Here is a 14125-nt window from a genome sequence, read left to right as displayed (position 1 = left end):
GCATGTGGGTGCGTGTCTGTCTGTCTGTCTGCATATCTTTCAGTGTGTTTGGTATCTAAGAGTAGCTCAGACTATCTCTTATTGGAACAGCCATAAAGTGAAAAGTTGGGGAAAATTCCTGAGGTTATGATTTCTATCATGTGAAATAAATGAAGCTGATACCCAGAGACATGGAAATGAGGGTAGCGAGAGTCCTGTCCCGCTGCCCTTCTTCTATTATGAGCTTTCCCTGGGTTTTGTGGACTTCTGTATGGATTCCTACAGCCATACACCCATCCTCAGAGAAGACAGTGCTAGTGTCTCAGCTCCTTAGGGCTGATACTGTGCAGCTCCAAGATCCTCCCTAGGACAAAGTCCTGGGCAGCAGTTCCCAGCCCATCACAGTCAATAAGAGAATGGAGCTCCACTGACAGTTCCGTAAGATCATGAGTTCAAGGGCAGCCTAGATGATAAAACCAATCTTAGCATAGCCTGGGCTACATGGCAAGATTCCCTCTCCAATCTGAAAACAAAACAAAACAAACCTGAACCCTGTATTTGCAAGATCACATAATTGGAGGTTGAGATGAGATGTTCAAGACTGGATGGAATAGTCTTAATTGAAGACAACAAAATGTTCTTGGCTTCTTGGGTACCACCTCATCCTTTAGTTCCACTTCGGAAGTGAGTGTGTTACAGGGGCAGATGCTGGGTGTGGGCTCCCAGTGGCTAATCCTTTCTTCAGTGGCTACACTTCTACCTAGATGTCTGCATGATCTCAGGGTCTTCCTTAAATAGCCTTTCCGCCCCCAGGCAGGGCAAACAGCCACTTAATATGTAGCTAAACGGGCTAGGCATATAGCTCAGGGATAGAACAGCTGTCTGTGCATGTGGCCATAGGTCCAGTCTCTAGCATTGCAAAAGAAATAGTCAAATAAACAAATAGTGGCTACTAACTTAAACAAAAGGGTGAGCTTGAATGAGGAAATATAGAACACTTTATCACGGGCTGATTCTGTGCCCCTTCCTGAAGTATATGTGGGAGTACTGATCCCAATACTTTTCAATGTGACTGTAATTGGAGGTAGGTACTTTCAAGAAGTAATTGAGTTAAATATGAGGTCATTGGAATACATCATGGTTGGCCTACTTTTTAAAAAGGGAAGCAGGCATTGGTAGTGCACACCTTTAATACTAGAACTTGGGAGGCAGACATAGTTAGATCTTTCTGTGAGTTTGAGGCTGGCCAGGGATACACAGGGAGGCAGTGTTAAAAAAAAATGAAAAGGAAGATTAGCATTCTGACACAATGTGAAGGCAAATGTTATGTGAACATGAAAACAGTCATCTACAAGCCATGAAAAGAGGCCTCAAGTATTGATCTTAGACTTCCAATATTCAGAACTTTGAGAAAACACATTTCTGTCAAGTCACTCGGTCTGTGATAATTTTCCATGGCAACCTTCTTGTTCAAACAGAGAAGAAATAATGCTCTCTTACAAACAGTTTGCACTTCTGATTTCATGTTTGTCTGGGAGCTGGTAAACACGGGAGTACCTGGACGAGGACAGCTCTGGGTGGCCAAGAGGCCAGCCTTTAGCAATCGGACAGCACAGGTTCAAATTCCAGCACCTCCATTCACCATCTCTGTAACCTGGAGCAATTTACTTAACCCCCCTCTCAAACACAGATGGACCAACAGCACCCATTGACCTAAACAATGTGGTGATGGCCGGCTGACATTCTGAAGGCCCAGCACAGATGAGTAAGTACTCTAGAAGTAGGAGCTCTTGATGGCTAATGCTTTCTCCAGGGGAATGGAGTAATTAAGCCTGATCCAAATAAATAGCATCTTAACCTCTGCAACAGGGTTAGAAGGAAGAAGTGGGGAGTGGTGCATGGAAACTTTTGCACTGAAACACCCAGATACAGTACGCACCACGGTGCATGACACAGCTTTGAGTGTCACCCGTATCTATGTATTTCTGTCTGTCCTTCGGAGGTGCACAGATATCTCTCTCTAATAGCCCTATTTCTGTAACTGTGTATCAATATCTAAAAATTGCACCTCTATGTATCACTATCTATGGCTCTATATCTACATAGTAACAATTATATTAACACTATTTTATATAGAGGTGAATTTCTATCTATTCAGCATAGTGTTTGTTGACGGACACTAAGTTTTCAACATAATGTTAGATTCTTCCCTTGTTACATTGCCAAAAGCCGGGAAATAGAAACTGGAAAAGAGAAAAATCTATTTTGTCTATAGAATGTCTGAATCATAGTACAAGTTCTCTCTTGTTTATGAGACACTTATTATCAGGGTTCCCATGTGGTTTTAGATCCTGTCAACTGGAGGAAGGTCAGCCCTCTTAGAGGTTATACTCTGAAGACATTATGAAATGATTTTAAAGTCCAATGTTTTGAAATTTTTAAAGCATATTCTGGAGGCAATTTGACCATGTGGATTTGAGGGGGGCTGGGGCCAGGATTCTAGGCTTGTGGATGCAGTACCTTGTGAAGTCTCTGGAATCAAATGTGTTCAATAAACCTTTGGACACAGTATGTTACTTAACTGATCGACATGTTTGATGTGTTGTAGGAAACTCAGTCACAGAGCCAGTATTTTACTTTTGGCTCTGATTTTACCACCTACTAGTTCTGTGGTTTTGGTCTCTTTCATTTGAGGAACATAGGTTATACCTACCACACCGATTTCCATGATTATTAGTGACATAAATACTTTGCCAGCATTGAGCCTGGGACATACTAAGAATTTAAAAATGTTGAGGCTGATGTACCTTTTAACTACCAACAATTCTGAATATCTCTCTCTCTCTCTCTCTCTCTCTCTCTCTCTCTCTCTCTCTCTCTCTCTCTCTCTGTGTGTGTGTGTGTGCATGTGCATGTTTACATGTACACACATGTGGAGGTCTGAGGGTGATGTCAAGTGCTTTCCTTGATACCTCTCCACTTTAGGTTTTGAGACAAGGTCTCTTACTGAACCTGATTTAGCTAGACTGGTTGGTTGGCAACTCCAGGGGTCCTTTTGTCTCTGGTTCTCAGCACTGGGATTATCGGGTTGACAGTTTGCTTTCTATTGCTGTGATAAACACCATGACCCAAAGTAGCTTGAAGAGGAAAGAGTTTATTTAGCTTGGATGTCCTGATCATGCTCAGTCATTGAGGGAAGCCAGGGCAGGGACACAACAGAAGTGGGAAACATGGAGAATGTTGCCTGCTGGCTTGTTCTTCATGGCTTTCTCAGCTTGTTTTTAGTACCAGGCAAGATGCCCAGGGGTGGCACTACCCACAGTGAGTTGGGTCCTCCTACATCAATCATTAACTATGAAACTGCTCCCACAGACTTGCTTACTGATCAGGCTGATGGAGGCATTTTCTCAGTGGATGTTCCTTCCTCCTTCCCAGATGGTCTAGCTCACGTCCAGTTGACAGCATAAGGCACATGCCATAGGGCACCTTACCTGGACTTTTATGTTGGTACTGGAGATCCAATTCAGGTCCTCAGGCTTGTTCAGCAAGTGCTTTACCAGATTAAAGTTATTCACTTGAAAGAAAGAGAACCAGCCCCCGCACAGTGAAGTTTTCCTTCAGTGACTCCTCCTGTCTCTTGTCTACTCATTCCCAGACACATCAGTTCCCTCCTATGAGCCAGCCACTGTGCTAAACACAGCTCATATATGTTTCCAGGTCTTCCTGTCACCAACACACCCATCTTTACATTGTACTTAAAGAAAGGAAATGTCAGAGAAATTAAGTGACTTGACCAAGGCCACATAATTGTTTGGTGGTATTCTCAGAACTAAAAATTGGATTCTCAAGTTTAAGGCTTTTGTGGAATATGTAAGTGCACACAGACACACAGACAGGCAGGCAGGTGTGTGCACATGTGTGTACATGCACACACATACACACAGACAGAGGGGGGAGAGGGAGAGAAGGAGAGGAAGGAGGAGAGGGGGAGGGAGAAGAGGAGGGAGAGACTTGAGAGAGAGAGAGACAGAGACAGAGACAGAGACAGAGAGAGGCAGAGAGACAGAGAGAGGCAGAGAGACAGAGAGAGGCTTTGTCTTTTTGTCTTACCTGGTACTGTGGAGGACACAAGTGGGCCGGATCTACTTAGGAAAGGTGCTTGTAGAGTCTGCTCGTTGTGTGTAGTCCTTCCCAGGACTTGGAACACAGTTGTTGAACTTGGCCCCTGGCTGAGGAGAATGTTTAGCAGACAACTTCAGGAATTGGATGATGCTGTGAGGGGAGGAGACGCTCGGTGAGGGCAGAAAGCAGTGCAGCCTTCTAGAAGGGGCGGTCAGCTAAGGAAAAGGATTGTGTAGACACTTCCCAGTGTTTATGGGCTGCTCAAGGTGGGAACAGTATAGGGAAGGTGGAGTCTTCCTAAGTTCTCTGCAGCTAACCTGCTCCCCTTTCTCAGTCTGCACCCTTCTTTTTTATCTATACGACAGCTGGAGGGCCACACAGCTTCACAGCTAAGATCCATTGTCCAGAGCCATAGCAATCACATCGGTGTGCTCCTCAGCTCTGCTTGCAACACCCGTCTCTTCCTGGATGATCCTCTTGCTCCATTCCTCACTTATGAAAATGATAAATTCTAAGGATTTGTTTGAAGGCCAGTGTTAACGAGATAATTCTTGAGAGGCTCATAACACACAGGGTAGACTCTGTTGGCTGTTTCCTTTGGGATTCTAATTAAGAGAAACAATTTTATGTATGGGCAGAAGGCAGGGTCTTTGGAGTTCCAAAGTTTTGGACTTAAGTCCTGGGTCTGCCACTTGTGAGAAGAAACTCTGGGCAAGCCATTACGTCCTTGAATTGCGGCAGCTCATCAATTAATGCTGTTGGGGAGGTTACTGTAAGGTTAGTTCTGTGAGATTGTTGAAAGGATTATGTAACTATGTCTGTAGAGAACCTGACCTGGAAATTTAGATACAGGCTGGATATTGCCGTTGCATTGATTGTTTAATGAAGGTGATCCCACATGGTGCCTGGAGTAGTCCGTTTTTATTACTCCAGTTTGGGGGTCAGTGTTGGAGATTGGAGGACCTCCAGGGTTCTGGCCTGGCTTTCTCAGCACTCTTACCTTCCTAATCTCTGTAGAATCTGGAATAAAAATGCCTTGGCTTAAAGTTACCACTGAAGAAGACAGAGCAGAGGGCAAGCCTGACAGGCCATATGCTTCCTTGATGATTAATTTATGATGAATTTTTTTTAGCACAAGGTAGGCTTTACATTGGAGGAGAAGGGTAAATAAGAAGCCAGAGTGAGGCAACTGCCCCACAGCAAGCTACACATTAAATACCCAAAGTGCAAAAGTACAAAAGTCACTGAGTGAAGTGGAAAGGGCGTCAGTAGAACCCAAGAGATGCTGCATTCTGAACCCAGCAGGTGTCTACTGAGTGACCACACTAATACATGGCCTAGAGGACAGGTCCTTGGGGCAGGCAGTCTGAATATGAGTCTAACTTTCACTAGTTAGCAGGCTAGTGGCACTGTGAAGGTTTCTGTCCCTCTGCCTCCATGACAAGTGGGTCCGAAGTAGAGAAAGCACAATTCTGAAGATTTTGTGTATATTCCTCTTCTACCTCAGCCCTGACTGCAGTTAGCCTAATGCTACTGAACTAAAGTGCTAGACAGTGAGTTCTATAGTGAACACAATCACTTCTGGACTTGGGCATATAAGGGAATATTAACTGATCTGCACTCTCTTATGATTCAGCTCTGCTGGAAGCTGCACAAAGGCATGACAGCATAAAGTGACAGAGACACTATCTGTCTTTCTTTCTAGATGACATTGTATTAGTAGAATCTCCATCCTGGACCTTTATACAGAACAACTCCCATAACCCTATAAAGAACCATTGATTTATCATCACAGACACATCCTGAGCATTTCTTAGATACAGTCATGACTTGGAATATGCTCTCCAGATAGTTTCCTGCCCTGTGTCAGACAGGCAAAAAAACAATAAACAAAAACCTCAGGCTTTGTATTCTACAATGATATACACAACAGTTCATGATCTGTACACAAAGACATAGAAGTTGAAGCCATTCTAGAACACTCCTACAGTCACAGAGGACATTATACAAGGCAGGACAAGACGTGAATGTTATTTTATCTAAGCTAAGTTTTCTTGTTGAATTCTCTCAATAATTTTCTGCTTCGACTATGTCTGAGGCGCCTCCATTTACAATTTCAGTTTTTTCACCTAGGGAAGGTATTTCACCTAGGGAAGGAGCTGGGTATTGGTTGGATGGAAAAAACTTTCATTGCCTTTCCATTGCCTGGTCAATCTTATTCACCAGATCTGGAAAAAACTGTCTCTGGAATGATATAAAATTTCCCTGTAGTTTGGTCTTTGTGGTGTCCATAAGAAGGCATCAGTGACTTCCTCATTCACCTCAGATCTCATGTGGAATAAGGTTTGAAAGACACTTCCCAACACCCAGGACACAGGAAGCACTTTTCAAATGGAAGCTCTCATTTTACAAAGAAACTTCAGACTAGATGCACATGGCTGAGGTCAGAGTTCTGTATGGATCCTCTGTACTTACTATACAACTGTTTCTATTTCCTCTTCTGAAGATGAGAACAGCAGAATTGATTCCATATGATTGTTGTGATAATTAAAAATTATATACACATTACCTAGAAGAGTGCCTGGCATGTGTTAAGAGTGCTGTGATTCTTAATTATTAAGATAAGAATAAGAAGACAGAAGAAATGATCAGATTTTTTTAAATTTTGGTGTGCTCATGCAACACACTCAGAGTTGACATAAAATTCAACAAGGATTTTTTTCACATTAATACCTTTGGTATTAGAGACCTATAAACTTTAAATTTTCATTATTTAAATTTAAAATTCATTCTCTCTCTCTCTCTCTCTCTCTCTCTCTCTCTCTCTCTCTCTCTCTCTCTCTCTCTCTCTGTGTGTGTGTGTGTGTGTGTATGAAATGTGTGAATGAGGGTGTGTGCATGCCAGAAGACATCAGGAGTCAGTTCTCTCCTATTGTGTTGAGTCAGAATCTCTTGTTTTTCTGCTAGTCTGTATACTTTAGAATAACTGGCCTTCAAGCTTCCAGGAAATTCTCTTGTCTTTGTCTTCCATCTTGCCTTAACAGTGTTGGAATTATGGATGTGTGGCACCAGATCTTGACTTTTTATACGGAATCAAACAAGCTCAGGTAATCAAACTCAGGTAATCAAGCTTGCATGACAAGCAACCTTACCCACTGAGTTATTTTGATGGCTCTGTGTGACTTTTAACACTTCTTCTTCTTCTTCTTCTTCTTCTTCTTCTTCTTCTTCTTCTTCTTCTTCTTCTTCTTCTTCTTCTTCTTCTTCTTCTTCCCTCCCTCCCTCCCTTTTCCCTCCCTCCCTCTCTCTCTCTCTCTCTCTCTCTCTCTCTCTCTCTCTCTGTTGTTCAAATCTAAGAATGTCTTATAATAAAAAAAAAAACCCACAGCCAGATATTGGGGTAAAAGCTGAAAGATCAGGGAAGCAGAGCAAGCCACAGCAAACACCCATTACCTCATCAACTCCACGAATCCTCTGACTGAAAGCCTCTGAGTCCTCACTCAAAAGGGTTTCAGCTGAACTGCTTTAGTTCCTGTTTCTTCATGCCTTATATACCTTTCTCCACCCAGACATCACTTCCTGGCATTAAAGGCACATGCTTCCCAGTACTGGCATTAAAGGTGTGTGCTACCACTGTCTGGCTCTGTTTCCAGTGTAGCCTTGAATTCACAGAGATCCAGATGGATCTCTGCCTCCCGAGTGACAGGATTAAGGGTGTGTGCCACCACTTGTCTGGCCTCTATGTCTAATCTAGTGGCTGGCTCTGTCTTCTGATCCCCAGGCAAGTTTATTAGGTTACACAATCTCTCTCTCTCTCTGCAATGCTAGAGACTGAACCCAAGGTCTTGCATATGCTGGGCTAGCACTCTACTACTGAGCCTACTCAGTAGGCGTGAATTCATGCCTAGTACTGTGAACCTAACAAACTGCCTGTGGGTGATAAGGTCATAGGCCTGAGAGGAGAACCCTCTTCGGTCAATTTCCTAAACCAGTTTAACTCCTAATTGCATTGGAAGTGCTTATCTTTATTCCCAAAGATAAGTAGTTCTTACCCTTCCTCAAAGAAGCTTCTTTGTGAAGCAAATGGGGACCATTACAGAAATCCACACCCAGTCAAAATGCAGAGAACAAGGCACTGGGGTGTCCAACCCCAGTCGACCTATCTGCAGCACAGCACTCACACCCAAGGCTCAGGGGAGACTGCTGGAGATGGGATAGAAAGACTGGAAGAGTCAGAGGACCAGAATGTCGCCTGTGAGATGGGGTCTTTCATATATGGCAGGCTCACCACACCCAGGAAATCACAAAGGTTGCTTCAACAAGACCTGGATAATGATGACATCTGTTGACATGCCAATGTTGGTGGGAGAAATCCTACAAGGTCCTATCCCTAGATAAAGAGCTGTAGAGAATGAAGGTCTGCGGAGAGAGGGAGAATCAGAGAGGAGCCCCTGACAGGTTACTCAGTTCAAATGATCATTCCTAAACACACACAGGCGCCACAAAATGAGCCTGTATACGTACATCTGCCTGTGTATGTAACAGTAATTAAAGGAGAGGTCATGGATTTGAGGGGGGCATGGAGGAGTTAGTGGGGGAGAAGGAAGGGTGGAAATGACATAAATTAAAAAAAAAATAGCTTAAAAAACGCGACCCAGTCTCAAGAAAAACAGGGCATCAGTGGGTAAAACTGATGACCCAGATTGGGAGTAGTAGATAATCATTTTAATAAATGCTGTAGGGCTTCTTAAGGACTGGAAGAAAAAGAATGCTAAAGAGAAACAAAAAGAACTTTTAGCAGAGAAATAGAATTTTTAATTGGGAATCATTAACTGAAAAAACTCTTGTTACTTTAAATTAATTGATTGAACTTTCTGGCAGATTCAAGATGATCAAAGCAAGTCAGTGAACCCGAAATGAGTTCAGAAGAGATGGCCACTCAGAATAATAATAGAACTTTGAAACTGTGAGTGAAACATCGGTGGACCTTGGAAGCATTAGTTAAGGGCCAGAAGGAAGCAAATAAAAAAGAAATAATGGCCCAAACGATCTCAGATTTTGGTGAAAAATGAATATTTTTGGGCTCATAGAATATCAGAAAGAAGTATAAACAGGAGAAATGTAAAAAGAAAACCACCTAGGCATATAATCACATTTATTTTTAATAAAATTAGAGATGACGGCTGGAGAGATGGCCCAGTGCACTGCCTTTGCAGAGACCAGATTTGGTTCCTAGGTTGTCAAGTGCCTCTCATTGCCTGTAACTCCAGCTCCTGAGGATCTGATGCCCTCTTCTGGCTTCCAAGTGCACCCCCAAAACACACATGGAGAGAGGAAGGGGGAGGAGAAGGGATAAAAGGTAGGGAGGAGTAAGGGAGCTAGGGAGAGGGAAGAAGAGAGCAGGAGGGACAAGACATAAAATGAATAGTTTAAAAATGAGGAGAGAGTTATAAAAGCAGAAAGCAGAAAACAACACAAGGAGACAACGAGCATGGACAGAAGGCTAGGCCTCAGCCGGGTGGTTCATTGGGTAGCCCTCTTTCATGTCCCCAGGGGTAATCTGGAGACAAAAGCTCTTCTGTGGAAGTCTTGAGGTTTGTGACTCCCCGAAGCTCTATGTTCTAGAAGGGTGGTTTCAGCGAACACACTTTGACCCAGTGTTAAGCCGTGGCTCAGGTTCTAGACCTGGAAATTGCACCATCCTCCTGTGGCCTTGGCTGAATGCTTCTGCGGCTTTGGCCCTAATATCAAAAGCTTTGACAAGAGACCAGAAGTGAGTCACACGCATTAGTGCATTAGGCAGGTGTGCCCCATTTGGTCTGAATCGCAGATCCTGAAGAGACACCCTAACTCAGCCCCAGCACATGCCAGCTATTGTTTGAGATAAGTCATTATTGCATACAGATGCAGAGGGAAGTGTGTCCATGCTAGTTCTCAGGGCAGGTTTGTTAAGCTTAGCTCCTCCGTAGCTCCTGAACTGGCCCCAAAGCTTGTCTCTACTCTAATAGCAATCCTCCCCGCATACAACAAAGCTAAGACCTGTCTGGATGCAACTCTGGGGGCACATTTACCAACTTCAGTTGTAGAGCACACTCAAAGGACCCGATTCTCTCCCCCTAAGCTGTGGTCTGACAGCAATTCTGCCAAACTATGGCCGAGCCGATGATATGCCCGCTTACTCTTCAGGGAGGCTTCCCAACCTCTGTTCCTCAGAGGATCCTGGAATAGCCCTAAATCTCAGCTCCACTTTCTCTCCAGTGCAGGTTGACGGCAGTCTGAACTCAGCGTGCATGTATGCAGAGAAACTGTACAAATATTAAAAGTCCCCCAAGTGTGCAACAGGTGCAGATGAAAACCAAAGGTGGCATGGCACCCATCATGCGGCTCAGCTCTGCTGGATCTTTGTCAAGCAGCCGTGCTTGCTTTATGACCTCTGCGGTTCCCATCAGATATGGCTGTGCCCTTTACCACGAAATGAAATATAAACATTTTTCAGAGACAATCTTATAGGCAGAAATTTTAAAGTATGACACTATCATTTGATTCATGCAGAAATTAATTTATGAACTGAGAGAATTTACACATAATTTGAAAGATGATGTAGACAACTACTATCAATAAAGCATCATGGTGCTATGAATTTTACTGTATTCACAATAAAATTATGGTTCATGGTTTTTGTAACTTAAGGGCATTGCAGAGAATAACACACACTAGAGTAATGAAGAAAAGACTCCATGGATGCTTTCGTGTCTCTATTCAATAAAGTAATGAAGAAAAGACTCCATGAATGCTTTCATGTCTCTGTTCAATAGAGTAATGAAGTCCTAGCCAAAACCAGGCAGGGAAACACAGAGGCCCCCAAAGAAGAGGCCAGGTAAATGAACACTGGCGATGGCGGGGTTTCAATAGAAAATTATGGAGACTCACCCACCATGGTTCTAGAACTAATAATTTCAGGAATCTACAGAGTACAAACTTAAACTACAAAAATCAGTGGTATTTATATGTACTATTAACAAAATTGTATAAATAAAGCAAAGGGAATAAAAGGAGGAAAAAAAAGAATATAACACCATTCATAGTAGCTTAAGAATAAAGTAAAATGCTTGAAAATCAATTTAACTACAGAGGTAGTAGACCCATATACATACACAGTAAAATATTGATGGAGTAAATGGAAGAAGATACAGATAAATAAAAATATATCCTGGGTTCATGAATCCAAAAATTATTGTTAAAGAATGGGAGATGGGTTGGGGGGAAGGCTGGGGGCGGGAGGAGGAGGGGGGGAATCTGTGGTTGGTATGTAAAATAAATAGAAAATTTCTTTTTTTTTTTTTTTTTTGGTTTTTCGAGACAGGGTTTCTCTGTGCAGTTTTTTGCCTTTCCTGGAACTCACTTGGTAGACCAGGCTGGCCTCGAACTCACAAGAGATCCGCCTGGCTCTGCCTCCCGAGTGCTGGGACTAAAGGCGTGTGCCACCACCGCCCGGCAAAATTTCTTAATAATAAAAAAAGAAAAAAGTTTTCATAGTATATATAGTGATGTGAAGATTCAATACAATACTTATCAAACTCTAACCAACTTATGTGACCCTGACTAGCTAAAGCAATTTTGAGCAAAAATAGCAAAGTCAAAAGCATTGTAGTACCTGACTTCAAAATACACTGCAGTGATTTAGTGATCAAGCAGACATGATCCTGACTTGAAAATCGATGCATATGTGAGTAGAACAGACTGGACATCCTATAAATAAACCCACATATTTGCAGTCAGTTTATTTTAGCCCAACTGACACACTCAAGGAAAGAGAACAGATCTGAAGTGTCTCAACACACACACACACACACACACACACACACACACACACACACACACACCATACACACACACACACACAGAGCAACTATGTATAACTATATATATGCTAATTAGCTTGATTGTGGTAGTCCACAATGTATATCTCTATTAAAATACCATGTATGTATCCTGCATATACACAATATATCAATTTATCAGTTATACTTCAATAACACTGAAAAGCTTCAAACTAAAACTAAAGCTAAATAAAAACTAAACCCAAACTCCTCAAAGGCTTACAAATGTAGGGTGGCCATGGTTGCAAATTCTGATTTTATATTACATTTTCCACTGTCTTTGGTTGCTCTTCTAGTCCTCATATCCTGCTTTAAGTGTGCTATACTGAAAAGACACGGGCTAAGAGACTTAAAGCACAGGCGTATTGTCTCACAGCTCTGAAGTTTAGCCACACCCAGCAGTGTTGGCATGAGGGATTCCTCCTGAAGCTGTGAGGCCAGGCTCAGTCCCAGGCCCCTCTCATTAGTCGATGGATGGCCATCTTCATGTCCACATGGTGTTTCCTTTTGTCTGCCTGTATCTGTGTTCAGATTTCTCTTCTTGGTTAAGACATCACTCATATGGGATAAAAGACGCCCTCTTTTCTGTAGGCCAGTATAAACACATCAGGGAATGGAGCCCATTTCTGTGTTTCCCAGTGACCTCTCATAGCACCAGTGGCCTCCTCAGAGACCCCCAAAGGTTAGGAATGGTGGTAGAATTGGTTTTGAGTGTCAGGAACAAAAAAATCAGCTTGTTAAGATGTGAAACAAGTCACTATCATAAACATTCCCCATCTCATTGCTTGAAACACAGAATGTTACCAGTGCTTATTAATTCTTCCTTAATTTTCTATTGTCTGTTCTCTCTGGCACCTCTAACAACTCCAGCTTAAATTCCACGGGGAAAAAGGAACTTTATTTTATATAAAATTTTGGATTTATTATTAGTGCACTTCCCCCTTGTCCAGGTGTGTGCCACTACTTGCTCATGGGTGTGGGGGTCAGAAGACAACTCTCCAGGCTGGGCTCTCGCTTTCCACCTCGTTCTGGCGGGGTCTTTCTTGTTTCTGCCAAGCAGTATACCCTAGGCTAGCTGGCTGGTAAGCTTCAGGGCTATCCTCCTGACTGTTTCTGTCTTGTCACAGGAGTGTTGGGGTTACAGGTGTGTACCCCAGCCAGCTTTTATGTGGATTCTGGGGATCACCATCAGGCTTACTGACTGAGCCACATCACCAGCCTTATTTGTTAAACAGTACCCTCACGGCACAGGGCATTAACAAGAACCAAAACCCACGTGTTGGCCGCTGAATAAACGAAAGTGTGGACTTGAGCGCCGCCTGGTGGTCAGATTAGCTGTCAACCAATGCCTTTGAGCCTACTTTCTTTCCCTTTCCTTGGTCTGACTGCCTGAGAACCTACCTGGAAACACAGTAAGGGTGGCCATCCACACACACTCCTGCCCGGACAACTCAAATCTTTGTGTGATGAAGGAAGAAATGGAGAACTTGGAAATCAGTAGGCTTACGTAAAAGACTGCAGCATTGAGGGAAAGACCGAGTTCTAGGAAATTCTGCCTTGATGCTGTTTACTCTCGCTGTTCCCAGGCTGACCCTGGAGCGTCCCAGAACTAGCTTGTCAATCAATCCACGGGATTTCCTAGGACCCTGTTCCACCCAGTCTGCCAGAGAACAAAGAATGAACTCTCTTGGAGGCCAGGGGGCGCTCCAGCAAGGAGCTCACGGGTAGCGTGTCCCACTAAGGAGAAAGAAGACCAACTCTGCCTCCCACCAACTGGACCCCTCCATATTCACTTTCCTGTTGACACTGTCAGAAAGAGACACCAAACGCTGGCACATTAGTTTTAGGTGACAACGGGTAATGGCTTATGATAGGTCTTTTTTTGCACCCTGATAGGCCTCTTCGCTGACGCAGCAATCCAAATCAGACTGAATCAGGAAAAACCCAGATTTAATGGGTAAAGCATTCCTGGGTGATTCCCTGGCCTCTCAGAGAGGAGACTGGGACAAGAGACTGGAAGAACCACGTGTCTGTTTTCTTGGATGCAGCTTATATACCCTGTGGGAGTGGTCTTCAACCTCTCTGGGGGGAGGAGCTGTGTTTGGCGGGCTTTGAAGGGGCGGGTTTAGGGAAAGAGATAAGGG

At 43.4% G+C, this 14125-nt stretch overlaps 1 protein-coding gene and 1 long non-coding RNA gene across 4 annotated transcripts in view; one reads left to right on the top strand and one right to left on the bottom strand.

The window, feature by feature from the left end:
- The window catches only part of Acsm1 (acyl-CoA synthetase medium chain family member 1), a 39031-nt gene that overhangs the window by 24127 nt on the left and 779 nt on the right, over positions 1–14125 (bottom strand). For both annotated transcript variants that reach the window (XM_042282588.2, XM_042282586.2), the window contains one exon: positions 4090–4251. The gene's annotated coding sequence lies outside the window, so the exon portion shown is untranslated. Of the gene's footprint in view, positions 1–4089; positions 4252–14125 lie in introns of those variants that run through there.
- Positions 1511–10888, top strand: LOC107402309 (uncharacterized). 2 transcript variants are annotated; one of them, XR_006074843.2, is made up of 4 exons: positions 1511–1744; positions 7146–7208; positions 8983–9067; positions 10360–10888. It is a non-coding gene; the product is annotated as an uncharacterized LOC107402309 (long non-coding RNA). The 2 variants fall into 2 exon arrangements; XR_006074840.2 differs by lacking the exon at positions 8983–9067.

Source organism: Peromyscus maniculatus, chromosome 1 (assembly GCF_049852395.1).
Source record: "Peromyscus maniculatus bairdii isolate BWxNUB_F1_BW_parent chromosome 1, HU_Pman_BW_mat_3.1, whole genome shotgun sequence".
NCBI classification, from domain to species: domain Eukaryota; kingdom Metazoa; phylum Chordata; class Mammalia; order Rodentia; family Cricetidae; genus Peromyscus; species Peromyscus maniculatus.
This window is presented reverse-complemented; position numbering and strand designations above follow the sequence as displayed.